At 48.9% G+C, this 13802-nt stretch overlaps 1 protein-coding gene and 1 long non-coding RNA gene across 22 annotated transcripts in view; one reads left to right on the top strand and one right to left on the bottom strand.

Moving 5' to 3' along the window:
* The window catches only part of EXOC6B (exocyst complex component 6B), a 400399-nt gene that overhangs the window by 115099 nt on the left and 271498 nt on the right, over nt 1-13802 (top strand). The gene's annotated exons all lie outside the window — the stretch shown is intronic.
* LOC146343514 (uncharacterized) overlaps nt 1-13802 on the bottom strand; it is a 71366-nt gene continuing 57564 nt past the window's right edge. For 8 of the 11 annotated variants that reach the window (XR_014791930.1, XR_014791931.1, XR_014791921.1 and 5 more), the window contains exon 3: nt 8883-13802. This exon is cut by the window's right edge. This is a non-coding gene — a long non-coding RNA (uncharacterized LOC146343514). The other 3 variants (XR_014791922.1, XR_014791923.1, XR_014791924.1) reach the window with 3 other exon arrangements.

Here is a 13802-nt window from a genome sequence, read left to right on the forward strand (position 1 = left end):
TGCCATGATCTTAGTTTTTTTAATGTTGAGTTTCAAACCAGCTTTTGCACTCTCCTCTTTCACCCGCAACAAGAGGCTCTTTAGATGCGGGCCCTGGGAAAAAGGGGCGTGCTCCTCTCCCAGGAGCGACTGCTCTTCCTCCGAATCAGAACTACTCTGGGATTCTATGGGCTCAGTGTCCACCCTGACACTACCCTTAGTATTTAATGTGGCAGGATGATCTCAGTCCAGGACCACTTCAACCTCTGCGGCTCTTTAATGTTATCTTCTCCCAAATTTAATTTATAAACTGACATCTGCATACCTAGGAGCCCCCCAACTATGTAGAGGCAGCTCCCTTAGTTTTGGATGGCCACGTTTTGCTTTCCAGCTGATAGGCAGTCAACCACCCCCATCGCTATTATTATGAGATTAGCAGCCCAGCCAGAACGTCTCCTTCTCCAGTGAGGCTTCTGTGGCCAGTGCACACATTAGTATGTGGAATAGTGAAGCCAGCTCTGGCAGAGTGAGCCTGCCCAGCACTTGACCTGACAGTCCTGCTGCCCCGAAGGAGGACATCGGGTTCTGTGGGCTCCTCACATATCAGAAGGAAACATGGACAGGCTATGTCACAGAGGAAATGTGAAGCCTAGATTGGGCCTGAGCCTTTAAAGAGGTGGTGGCTGCCTGCCATACGTCCATAGGAGAACTTAACGAGACAATCGTGCTTTTGTGGAGTCCCGAAATGTGACTTCCCTGTGGCTGGGCCTTGGACTTGAAACCCTTATAGGCCTAGCCTTGAATTTGAAACTGCATTTAAGCCTGAAACTTGGATCTCCCTTTAACTAGGCGTGTGCTTATCTGGCAAGTGCCTCTGGGCACATGTGGGATGCTTTTCATGCATTGCAATAACCTCAGATTTGGGGGACTTGGCTTGCAGATGGGGTGGGGGAAAGGGCCATGAGTTGGTGACAGAGAACATATTTTATATGCGGAAGACCATTCAGTCCCTGGCATTCCAGGTTATCAGTGCTGGAAAAGCCTCTGCTTGAAACCTTGGAGAGCCATTGCCAGGTGGCATAGGCAGCAGCACTGGGCTGGATGGACCAACCGGCTGACTTGGGAGAAGGCAGCTTTGTAGCTCCATGTGAGTTCAATCACCTCTTTAAAAGTTAAGTACAAGATGAAGGCTCTGGATAAAAATTCCCGGGGAGGAGGAGAGGATGCTGGGGCGATGGTGGTGGCAGATTTGCAGACGCCAATGCGTTTCTGATCTCTGGGCACACATTGTTGGAGGCTTTTTTTTGCCTCTATGTTTTTCTTCTGATTCTGTTTCACTCCACATCACAAGATCAGAGCACAAATGTGCTTATTATCATAAAAAGTATTTTTTATTTGAACACTTCTTGGCTTTCTGTGGAAAACCTCACATGTTTGTTTAACAGGAATTCTGTGCCTTTAAGTCTGTGTTTATAACACTGTTATAATTTACAGAAATGTATTAACAGGTACTCCTCTGTATTGTTTTTTATGACCTCAGAAAAGAAACTGTGAAACCCTGAAGGTTCCATTGATCTCAGCCACACGTTGCTACTGTCCACATGACTTGTGCAGCACATTGTGGAGGTGGCACCTGGCCCTCGGGTGGTACGTGCCCGTGGCTAGTGGCCAAGCTCTGGTAGGCTTCTCCTTCTGTGAGTTATCTGCTTCAAGGTGTGCCGTGACTCCAGAGGGCCTTTTATACCGCAGAGTTGGGAATGGGCAGGCTGTAGCCTGCAGGGGATGTGAAGGGATGGGATGGGGCTCTTTAGCACTGGGTTCTCTTCATTGCTCTGGAGTTCCTAAATGGGGGAATATGTGTTCTAAGTGTGTGATCCTTCATGTGCTTAGCTGGGAATCACTTCAGCTGAATTTGGTGGTGATGCTGACTTCTAGCTACAGGGTTCCCCAGATATGGGTGGAGGGCAGCTACCCTCCCCTCTTGTAGTGAGCAATCCTCATGGGAAGTGGCGAGTCCTTTTCCAGGCAGCTTTCGAGTACATGGTGGTCTCCTTGTTCTGGATTCCCCTGAAGTTTGTTGCTGGGGTGAGTTCCTAGAGTCGATAAGGATCAAAAGAGAAGCCTCCTTGGGACAACCATCTTGTCAAAGGCTCCTTGGAGGCCTCTCTCAGTCTAATCCAGTAGCCAAGTCCAGACACAGACAAAGGAATTCCTTTCAAAACTTTATTCTTCTTTTACAACTGAACAACTATACCGATCGCAACTAGATCTGAGCAGCACAGTACCTATGCCCGAAATTGGAACAGTTGGTCCCTGTTTGAAAGGGAATTACTGGCAGACCCCTGAACTTAAGGACTAGGGAGAGTCCCTCCCCTTTTCCCTTGGATCCTCTGGGCGCAGCCGTTGTTTGTGCGCCAACCTGGCACTGCGCCTCCTTTCCGCGCCCTCCATCTGGCGCCGCTCTCTGCGTCTGCGTCGCGCATCCACCAAGTCTGCTATCTGTGCTTGGTCACTCCCTGGACTGCTAACTAAACTAGGAATGCTGGTGGGAGGAATCTCCGTCAGCTGTTGGTCCTGGGAAAGAGGAGCGCGCTCCTCTTCCAGGAGCGACTGCTCTTCCTCAGAATCAGAACTACTCTGGGATTCTATGGGCACAGTGTCCACCCTGACACATCTAAGGGATGAGGCTCTTGAACAAGGCATTACCTAATGCTCTCTCTCCCCCGCCCCCCCCATTACCTGTGGTTGATATATCCAGAAAGGACTGAGCCCATGCCATTGTTGTAACCAGACAGCGAAAAAAGCTACAAGTCTGCTTTTGGGTGTATGGGAGCTCCTGTAGTCCCCAGCCAGAGCTGGGCTGTTTCCTGGCTCCTAGGCATCTCAGCTATTACCTGGAAAGCATTGCTGACTGCCATGTCTGGATATTGTTCCAGCTCAAGAGATCCAGGCCACTCTTCGTTCCCTTGTGGTACTTTTAGAGCAACCCCACCACTACCCATTGCCATCTGTGGCAGGGCAGAGGTGTGCTCCAGAGGTGAGCAAGTTGTGTGTGGAACATAAGAAGCTGCCTTACACCAAGTCTTTCCAGCCCTGGACTGTCGACACTGACTGGCAGCCGTGGCTCTCCAGAGTTTCAGGCAGGATTCTCTCCCAAATCTACCTGGAGAGGCTGCCAGGGATGGAACCTGGGACCTTCTGCATGCCAAGCGGGGGCTCTGCCACGGAGCTACGGCCCCTCCCCAATACGTTATATATATATTTAGGTAACTTATTGGCACAGAAGATAGCATTTCAACCATTTTTGTCTCTGGGACCCATTTCTGGCTTAAGACCCAGTTGAGTAGCTGGTATGTTTGCAAGCTGAGGATGTGTGAGCATTAAAATGAATTCACCTGTACATTCCAGAGCAGCTCCCAAGTTGCCCTCTGTGTGACATGACACTGCAAAAGTGTCCCTGCTTGAATGTCACATAGCAAAATCCTTCGGCGAGGCAAACTCTTGCTCTTTTCTATTAAAATGGAGAATCTTTTATTCTGCTGACAAATTCAGATTGCCAAAGCCTCTTTGACGTGGTGGGTTAATAGTATACACCAGCTGAAGTTTGAATGGCTTTTTACAAGAGATGCTGCAATATGTATCCCTTTCCCCCACCCTTGAATCTCCAAGGAAAGTGGGTTTGCAGCATGGAGAGGAATGCCCCCTTCACAGCTGTGGCTGGATGTGTTTGAATTAGAGTCACCCAATCATGGCAGGCCTTGAGTGTGGTTTGCTGTGGAGGCAGAAAGGCTTAGAGGAGCCGGGCACTTTAATAAGTACTTAGTGGTCTCTTACAGAAATCGAAGCCTCTCTCAAGGCCCATAAGAGCGATGCCCTTGGCACCAAGGACGGTGGAAGGAATGTAATTGGAGCCATACATTTGAACAAGGCCCTCCGTGGGCATTTCAGCTGTGCCTGATGGTGGCTCAGATTTTTACTAGTACAGGCCTAAGGGGGCTTTCCAGCGTGGTTTATCTTGAACTTGGCTAGTCTTGCATGTTGCACAGACGGGAGCCTGCCCCTTCTCTTGTCTCTGGTTCAGCTGGATCCGAACCCCTCACAGCCTTGATACTGATGACCTGGGTGCTTCAGGCCTTTAAAAATCTTGGCATACATGACCCTTTCCCTTAGTTTCCCTGAGCAGCAGCTGGGCAGCTTGGGGGGCGTATTGCCATTTCACGACCTTCCAGGGATGTGTCTTGTCCTGATCGCAAGAAGGAGCCCATGGGACACAGCAGGGTGGTAGTCACAGCACCACGGAAAGCTCCTGGCGAGCAATATGCTCTTACGCAGTCTCCCAGGTGCTGCTCCTTCCTTGCGGCATGGAAGGCCTTAAAGGGGCAGACCTCCGCCTTGGAGCCTAGCACTCCTCCATTCTGCCATGCCCCTCCAAGTGCGTTGCCAGGTAAACATGAGGATGTAGGTCCCCATGCAAAGGAAATTGGTTGCTCAGGAAGCGCAGGCACTAAGGTTGCACACTCCGGAGGCCCTGATATCAGAGCCCTTGGATTGAGAGGCCCCGATCCGATGGGCTGAAGGTTTGATTCGGGCCTGGTTAAGCTCCTGGGGCCTGGGTTGGTTTCAGCACCTCAACCTCTGATGCTGCTGGTACAGCTGGCTCATCTGGGTTAGAGCCCATGCTGGTGATCAAAATGGGTGCGCTGAGAGGGTGGCCCAGTAAGATAGTGGAAACACCCAGGAAGAGAATCTTTGCACCGCAGTTCAAGATCCAGAAACTTGCTTGCCTCAGATGAGCTGCAGTCTCTGAGAAGGCAGGGCTGGACGCAGGCTCAGCATTGGTTTCTTCAGCAAGTGAGTTCCAGTGCAGGAGGGACTCTGGAGGTGGCTGGAGAGTGAAGGGGAACAAATGAAGTAGCTAGTTGGAGATGGGAAAGAGATGCTCACCAAGTGGCTCATGACACAGCTTGACTTTGCGGCTTAAATCCTCCACCTCTGCCTTTTGTCTTAATCTTTGGGGACAGGAGCCACCATCCCCGGGCTCTTAGCCTCCCAGCGTTGGCTCTGTGGCTGCTGACGCTTCTCTGCCTGGTTGACCTTTTTCAGCACTTCTCTCTGCTGTATGTAGTTGAGCCGACCCTGAAACAGGCCCCCTGGGTGTTCTCCTGTCTAAGCAGACAGCAGTATAAACAAACACCCTGTCCTGTCCTGAGCACGCTCGAGCCGCTCGGAGCCTTGTTTTCGGCTCTGACCCCGCAACCTTTCCTCCGGTTGGCAGTGTGCTGGCGTTGACAGTCCGGGTGGTTCAGCCAAAGTTGAGAGCGACTTTGCTGAAGGAGCAGTGGCTGGGATGGTATGTGTTATTCGGCAGGACCCCCCTTGAGGCTATGCTTTGAATCTGGTGCACATTTCAAAGCATGTGTTAAACTTTATGTGATACTGATTAAAACGGAGGGCTGGGGGGTGAACTGGCACAGCCCCACAGCCACATCTGCCAAATGACATGCAAAGAAACGCCTTGCTGCAGCTGAGAAGGGCTGAGAAACTCATCTGAGCTGCACTGAGCAGTGAAATGGGGGAAGTGATGGGTTCAAGGATCTCTGTGCGTGCTTTACCCACGCATGCAGGCGATTTGCGTAGGTTGGGAGGAGTCCTCTGCTCACATGGTATTTCCATTAAGTGCCATTTATTTGGCAAGCCCATGTGGTAGTAATGGTGTGTCTTTTATCATGTCCTCCTTGCTCTGCCTTTCAATTCCAGAGACCTTAAAGGAACACAAGTCCTATGAGGACTTGTGCTGAATCTGGGTGAGATCCGGCAGTTCGTATGTTTGGGAATGGAGATGGTGTCACCAGTCTGTAAGTGGCTCTCTAGGGTTTCCCACAGGAGAGGTGTTTCCCAACAGCTCCTACCTGATCCTTATAGCTAGAGATGCCAGGGACCGAAACTGTGACCTTCTGCAGGCAAAGCAGGGGCTTTGCCACGGAGCTGTATGGCCCCTCCCCTTCTTCCCTGCTGTCTCCCACGGTGTCCAGGTGGTGTTCCTTTTGATTTTAATTTCCATTTCCATTTTGGAATACAAAACCATGGTGATGTCCTTGAATTGTGTTTCTAGCTACTACCCTTGGGCTTATGTGTGTTTCTAATATGTCTGTGACCAACACTGGCTAGAAGTAAAAATGAAAATGCTTCCCCAGGTCCACTCGCCAAAATACAATTCACCAACCCCTGTTGCAGTGCCTCAGACATTCCTAAATCAGGAGCCCCCACAATATCTCCCTTGTGGGCTGGTAAAAATTTCCTGTGATCCTTGTGGACCGTTAGAATGGTTGATTTCCCTGGTGCCAAAAAAATTTCAGTAAAGTTTGGTAGAATAACTATCTGAGAACTGCCACCATTCCTCACCCCAAAAGGCCAACCTGAGTAGGAGCAGTTAAACCCAGAGTTTGGGAAGGGTGGCTGCATGGGCTGCTCTACACCCCCTTGCCATTTGTCCTTGATGCAGGGAAGCTGACCGTGGATATGGTAACTGAGCAGCAGCATTTGTGATGGCCAGGCACTCACAGAAATGCTGTTTTTGGTTCTCTTTCCATCACAGTGTAGCAGCAAAATCCCCCAAGCAATGCCCCTCGACTAACAGAGCCACGTTTTTCACGTGTTTCATGCGCATGATCCTTTCCCCAGAATCAGTCCAATAATGTGGATTCTAAAGAATCTGTTTTCACTTCCCCGTCCCCAAAGCTTTTAGTTCCCATGGCTCTGTACATATGTTTGGAAACATGCCAGTTGTTGACTGACAGAGCATCCTGTCCTCTCCAAGAAATGCCATTTTTGTGCCCTGCATAAGGAGAAGCTCTTCCATTGTGCCCTCTCCATTCCCTCCCTCCCTGGGCATCCATCTCCTGACCCCACAATTTGTCATGCTGTTACACTGCTTTCATTCTGAATTTTGCAAAAACATGAGTTCATGCTAAAGCATGTGAATTGATGTCATATTTTTGCGAAATAAGCAAATGTGAATATCTCATGGCAAACACGCACAATAATTCAGTCTTCATTTAATGATACAATATTAGCATGACGTTTGTTTAGCATGGTGCTGCCATGAGTGTAGGAGGTGAGATTGTACCTAATGCGTATGCAGAACTTATACATTGAGGCATACGGTACACGCTTCGTGCAAATGTGTGGAAGGGAGCACTGGTGGGTTTTTCCTTAAATGAAAAGCAGTTGTGGGAGGGTGCGTGTGTACACATTTGCCAGCCATTTCCTACTCCAAATCTCCTTCCCCTCCCCAAAGCCGAAGAGCAGCTGTTCATGAATGTGAAGTGATTTGGGATTGAAAAACAGCTGGCAATGAAAGTGTCAAGTACCCCGTCACTGCTGTGGCTTAGTTCAAATCTGCATCCTCTGAGAGCTGCTTTTCTTTTAAAGAAAAGGCTGTTGGAGCTTCTTTCCACGCATTTGCATGTAGTGTGTAGTTCACCCCTAAGAAAGCTGTAAATCCCATATGGGCAGCCTATAGCCTTTCATGTGGCCTGCGGGTGCTCACATCACTGCCACTGGGAAGGAAGTTATATTGGGGGAGTCATCCCTGTGCACCTTCTTCCCATGTAGATCATGCTGCTCCCAGCCCACCAAATGGCTCTTTGGCAGGCTACGGGGAGTGCAGTTGCAAGCAGGGGGAGGCATATGGGGAGACTCTAACCCCACGTGCCTTTCTTCCCCTGTAGATTGTGCTCCTCCAAGCTGCCAAGCAGCTGTTCAGCAGGCTGGACAGAGCACGATGTCTCTCTGATGGGCTGGAGCAGGAAGAGCGTTTTGAAAGCCAGGTTCTCACTGACTGTTATCCCAGCATGTTCCCTGCTTTCAGTACTAAGATTGGAGGGCAGGGGAAGAATGAGTGGTGTATGTCTGTTCCTGTATCTGGAAACTGTGGCGAAACTGTGTGTGCATTTGTGTGTGTGTGTGTGTGTGTGTGTTTGAGGGCGAAGGCTGTGCACGTGTGTGTGGTCCCTGTGTAGCATGGGCTACGTGGGGAAGAAGGTGCACAGGGATGACTCTCCCAGTATGCCTTCCTCCCTGGTGGCAGGGTCTTGAGCACCCCCGCAGGCCACATGGAAGGCTCTCGGGGGCCAAGGTTGCCCTACATGTTCAAGCTGGCACTTTGAACTAGGCCTGGAAGCTCCTGCAGAGACTGGTGTTCCATGTTCCCCGTGTTCCAGCCCATCAGAAAGCGAGCCACACTTTTCTCCTGCCTCAGCCAATGGCCACTGCCTGCCCTTCTTTAGAGAATGTTGCAGTCATTCCTTGAGGTTACCAGGGCACGAATGATGGCTGTTTGGTCTGAATGTCAGGAAGAGGGTTGCATCTTTTTCCTGGAAGAAGCTGGAGAGTCTGGTGCTAGGGCTTTTGGATTTCTTCTCCTGGCTTTGTTGCTTGATGGCTACATGACTTTGGTGGGCAAGTTGCTTAACAGTACTGTGACACTGTCCTTTCCCTTGGGAATGGGATTACCACCCACCTCCTGGGAACGCTGTAGAGCCATTATTCATTGGTATTTTGAAGCACTCTGCGAGCTCTGGAGGATGAGTGATCTCTCTGTGTGGTAAACCAAACTTCTGCTGCCCCGGCTGCTCTCGGAACCATCCAGGAACAACGTGGAAAACAAAAGAGCAGAGATCTATTTGGCCGTCCTCTAGTTCTTGGCTGATGGAGGGGTGTAACCACAGGGTGCTGAAAACATTAATGAGTAGAGTTGTAGGAAAAGGGAATTTGGCTTCTCTGGATCAAAGAAATTTGTTGTATATTATAAATTTTATATATTAACGAGTGAAAAAGGATTTTTATGTCTTTCTCCTGTCCTGTTTCTATTAGCAGCAGATAGAAATATGTTTTTAATAACCTTCCTTATTGCTTGCCAAGTTGGCAAACAGAATTGTTTTCTGTTTCATCTTATTTCAGGGTTGGTGGCATTGCCTTGAAGCGAATAACCCTCTTGGTAGACTTTCAGGGGTTGTGTTAACCCCTGAGGGGCAGAGGACATTGCACAAATGCCAAAGATGCAATTTCTGGGATCTCTTGGCAGAGTCTGTGGGAGAACTGGGCTATCTCTGGAGAGCAATCTATTCAACATGCGGTTGAAAAGCGGAGGATTGGGTTTTGCTTGGACACTTCTGTCACAGCAGAGCGGCTTAAGGCCCAGGTTTTATTAACCACCTTTGTGTGTGCATGTGCTTATTATTGGGCCAGAAACCTAAGCAGGTTTTTTGGCTCAATAAACCTGACTCTTCAAAGCAAACTAACAAACAGTCTGTTAAAGTTTCTCTCTAGTTGCAGCTGGAGATTGCATAGCTAGCTTTTGTGGCTACTGCACTGTAGGGGTGTGAACAGAGGAGCCCTGTAGCTGGATCAGGCCAAAGGTCCCTTTACTCTGGCTTCCTCTTTCCAACAGCAGCCAGGCAGATGCCTCCAGGAAGCTCACAAGCTGGCCGTGAAAACTATGTGTCCCCCCGGGGGGGACGGGGATGGCTGGTCTTTAGTGGCATTCCTACTTTGAACATAGTGGTGCGTGCAACACATACCCTCTCTTACGTCTGCATGCAGGTTGTTCTCCCAGGTGGTTCTTAGCAGGCATGAGTTGCTCTCAGTATCTTTGGCCAAACCATCCCAACACCACATTTGTGTATTGGGGAGGAAGAATTATTGCAACCCTTCATTCCTGTTTTTTTTTGTTTCTCTCGCACACAACTGCTTGCTTTCCCACAACCTGACAAGCAAGGCTGAAATAAAATGGGGTAGAGGGGGATGGACAGTTGAGGCATCTGGTGAATGGTATTAGGTTTAGACATAGCTCAGGATGCTATCTCCTTGGTTTTGGGCAAGGTGTGCACACTTAGCCTAATTTGATCTCTCAGGATTGTTGAGAATAAACCTTAAGAATATGAAAGCTCTTTTTATAATGAAAACATGCTGTGGAGAAGAGAGAGAATACATCTCCTAGGCCCCCCACCCCACCCCCTAATTGCTTGTAACATTTCTTGTTGGAAGGGGAACTAAGTACATAATGAGCCCTTTCAGAAGCATGCATTTATGTATATTATCATGAGTCCATCTTGTCCAAGCAAGTGCCCAGGGTGGTGTAGTGGTTAGAGTGTTGGCCTAAACTGCGTTCACATCTCCACTCAGCCACAAAACTCAGTGGGTGACTTTGGGCCAAGAGACAATCTCCCAACCTAACGTACTTCACAGTGTTATTGTGAGGATAAAATGGAGGTGGGGATGAGAACCACGTGCAGCACTGTGCTCCTTGGAGGAAGGTTGTGATACAAACGTAATAAATAAACCTTGTTGCTAGGAAAGGGGGCTGCTCTGTGGTCATGTGAATGAGCTCAAAATATGTTTCAGGCAGCCCCTTGTGAGCGACACATGAAGTGGCTCTTGAACTTAGTTGGCCCACTGAGAAAGTGAAGCTGCTTGAGGAACCCTGGGCAGCTGCTTCTGAAAAATGTGTAATGGCCATCTGGAGACCACTGAGGAAGCAGAACCCTAGAGGCTGTGAGAATTTAGGAACTCTAAAACACCTCCTGTATGATCTTGCTCATCCATTGTCAGCAGGAGGGAAGAGACCCTTCTGTGCATCCCACCACCATCTGGAGCATGGCTGCTGGGAAAGAGGGACAGGGCCTTTCTGCAGCAGTACTCAGAATGTGCAATCCCCTGCCCTGAGAGATTCACCTCTTTATTTAATTTATTTTGGTGGTCTTCCATTGCTGTTTGAAGGTCCTGTTAAGTAGCCCATTTTCTTTGTCTAGCTGTAGCACTTCAGTTAGTTTATTGCTGTTGTATGTTTCACTGTACTGTTTTAATGCTACAAGTGCCTTGAGCTAAAAAGAGTGTAAAATTGTGCTAGGAACATCAAAATAAATCGAAATGACCATTTGCCTTGAAGGCCAGGCAAGTACCTTCATTACTGAGCAGGTCCATCTCTTCCATGGCAAGGTACACAACTCAGCATATTTGTCTTCTGCCTCTGCTTACCAACTAGGATCTGTCTCACTGATGCCCAGGTCTCACCTCTGTTTGAATCAGTGCTGAAATGAACTCTTGGAGTCCTCAGGTCTGACCTCAGCTGAATCCCTTGCACCAATGATGCACTATTTGCAGGTAAGCCAGTGTGCAAGGGATTTGCGCACCTGCGGTTCTCTGTAAAGTAAGAACACAAGAAGGGCCCTGAAGCTGGATCAAACCAAGAGTCAAGTTTCTCTAGAGCAGCACCCTGTTACCAACTGTGGCCAGCCTAGTGCTTCCAGGACTACCATAAACAGCACATGGAAGTAACAACGTCCTTCCATTGATGCTTTCCCTCAACTGATATCTGAGGCACGCTTCCTCTGTACATAGTAGTTCCACTTGGTATCATGGCTAATAGTAGTTTATAGACCTGTCCTCCATGAATTTGACTAATTCCCTTTTAATAACTTAGGAGATATTATCTGAATTGGCCTCATTTTTTTCTCCATTCAGCACAAGCATTTCTTGCTTCCATTCTTGTCTGCTGGGACCTTCTTGGGAGTGGTATGGCTGTAATCTCCTTTCCAAAGTGGTAGCCTTTTACACAGGGGCTAGAGACTCATTCCCAGGCCGTGTGCTCTTCTCATATTAGTTGCATCTGATGACTATGTAGGGGGTCTTTGCCCAGCTTCCATAATGGTTCCTTGCATCTTAGCCGGACAGCATGTTTACAGTGGAGCTTTATCACAAACAGTGCTTTTCACAAGCACTGAGTGATGTGCATTTTAAAAAAATGCAACGAGGGTTTTTGCCAGCCTAGCCAAGTTCTTGTCACTCACAGCTTCCTGGGCTCAACCGTTTCTGATTGACTTATACAACAAAACATTCCCTGTGTGGATTAAGCTGCCGAAATGCCCCCAAGGCCTTGTTTATAGGTCTACGTTCTTTCTTTAAAGAGCGAAAGTGAGTATTTTAATGGTTTCCATATTCCATAAATCTCCTGAAGTAGGACAACACAGTTGGGCGATGTTAGATGCTTCTCATTACCCTTAACAGGAAAAGCCTGACTAAAATGTTGGCAGATGTGTGTGCTTCCACCCCTCGAGGTGAATCTGTCCAGACTGGAAGATTCAAGAGGTCCAGCTCTGGAAGCAGGCAATGAATGACGGCCAACGGATGCGTGTGTGTTTGCTTTCAGGAGATCATTCTAAGGGAGATTGGATTTTGGAAACGTACCCTGTTCCTCTGCCCCCCCCCCCGCAATCTTTGAATGTTATCGTTTGTTGCTTAAGACTAGGATCTTCAGTTGGTGGGTTGGCACCCACTGCCTGGTCCTAGCCTGACCTAAGGTGGATTGCAACAGGAGCCCTACCGTCAAGTGGGTTTCCAAATGTATGTTTGGGCTGAAGGTGGGTCCCACCAGATCTGAAACAGCTGAAGACGCTTGCCTCAAGGCATCTCCTCTGCTTTCTGAGGTGGGTGAAGTGAGGCTGGCTATTTGGCTTCATCCTTCCTTGTCCTCATAATTATGAGAGAGGGTTTTCTAGCTGTGAAGCATGTCAGGTTGTTCCTGATGGCAGCTGCTGGTGTGTGCGTGTGTGTTCTGCTGCTGTTGTGAATAAATGGCTGCCCAACCAGAGCCCACCTGGCAATTCTTTCTTCAGTGGGAGGGGAGCTGGGGAGCTTCAAAAATGGCGCTTCTTTCTGGTCTGTTGGTAAACTAGGGCTCTGAAAATGTACAGGCTATGGCCAAATACATGACAGTGGCTGGCCTGTGTGTTAAGGTCAGGTCTGCCGCTAAATCCCTATGAAGTTGGATAGGGAACTTTATAAAGTTCAGCATGGTGTGTGTGCGTGCGCGCGCGTGTGTGCGTACATGCGCACAGAACCCTCTCCGTCCTCGTGTCCCTCTCTCCCCTTGAAGCTGACTATTTGTCTTCCCAATGGGGGTTACTTTATTCTTGGAACCGTGCTGGGAGACAAACAGCCAGAACTGTGTGTGGGGAGGGGGCAGAGAGGGGATCAGTGCCCCCTCCTACCTGCTCACCCTGCAGTTTAAATCCCCCCTCCTTGCTTTATAGGAATCTGACACAACCCAAATCGGGTCATATCACCATCACATTTGGTCATTGAGGGGGGTGATGGCATAGCCAATCACAGCTTCTCTCTTAATTCAGAGAGTAGACGCCAGTTCTGCAAGACAGAATTGCTGTTGTAGAGAGAGATCCATTACTTGGTGATCCCACTGATGATCACTGATAGGGGAAAACTGTCTAGAGTGGGGCTTCACTGCTTTCCCTTGAAAAACAGACACTGACATTGGATTGGAAAGTAAGTGTGTGTGTGTGTGTCTTGGTTGCACAAACTCACTTCCAGAAGATGTATAAATACCAGTGTGGAGTTCTCTACTATCCAGCCTTAACAGCTCAAAGCAATGTGTCTGTGCAGCCTTCTGTATCCTTGGATCTGTGCAAGTATAATACGAACCCTCCTTCGGACCTGAGTGCCCCACTCAACTGAAATGTATCTGTCGGGTTGGCAAGGGTGAAGAGCAGGTCACTTGATGCCTTTGTTCTCTCTTGGTGCCAGGGCTGTGGGCTCAGAGATGGATAGCCAGGTTTAATCCCCCCATGTCCTGGTGCAAGCACCCCTATTCATCTTCAGGAAGCAGATGCCATGTAGGATCTGGAGCTGTCCATGAAGATCTGTCTCCTCCTTCACTAGCCTGTTCAACAGAGCTCCCCATCACTGCATGGCCACAAACTCTTCAGGTGTTCTGTGTGTGTGCTGTGCATAGGTAGCCAGATGTGGGG

The sequence above is a fragment of the Heloderma suspectum genome, chromosome 5, assembly GCF_057233095.1.
Source record: "Heloderma suspectum isolate Gila_16-S chromosome 5, 16-S_ref, whole genome shotgun sequence".
In the NCBI taxonomy this organism is placed as follows: Eukaryota; Metazoa; Chordata; class Lepidosauria; order Squamata; family Helodermatidae; genus Heloderma; species Heloderma suspectum.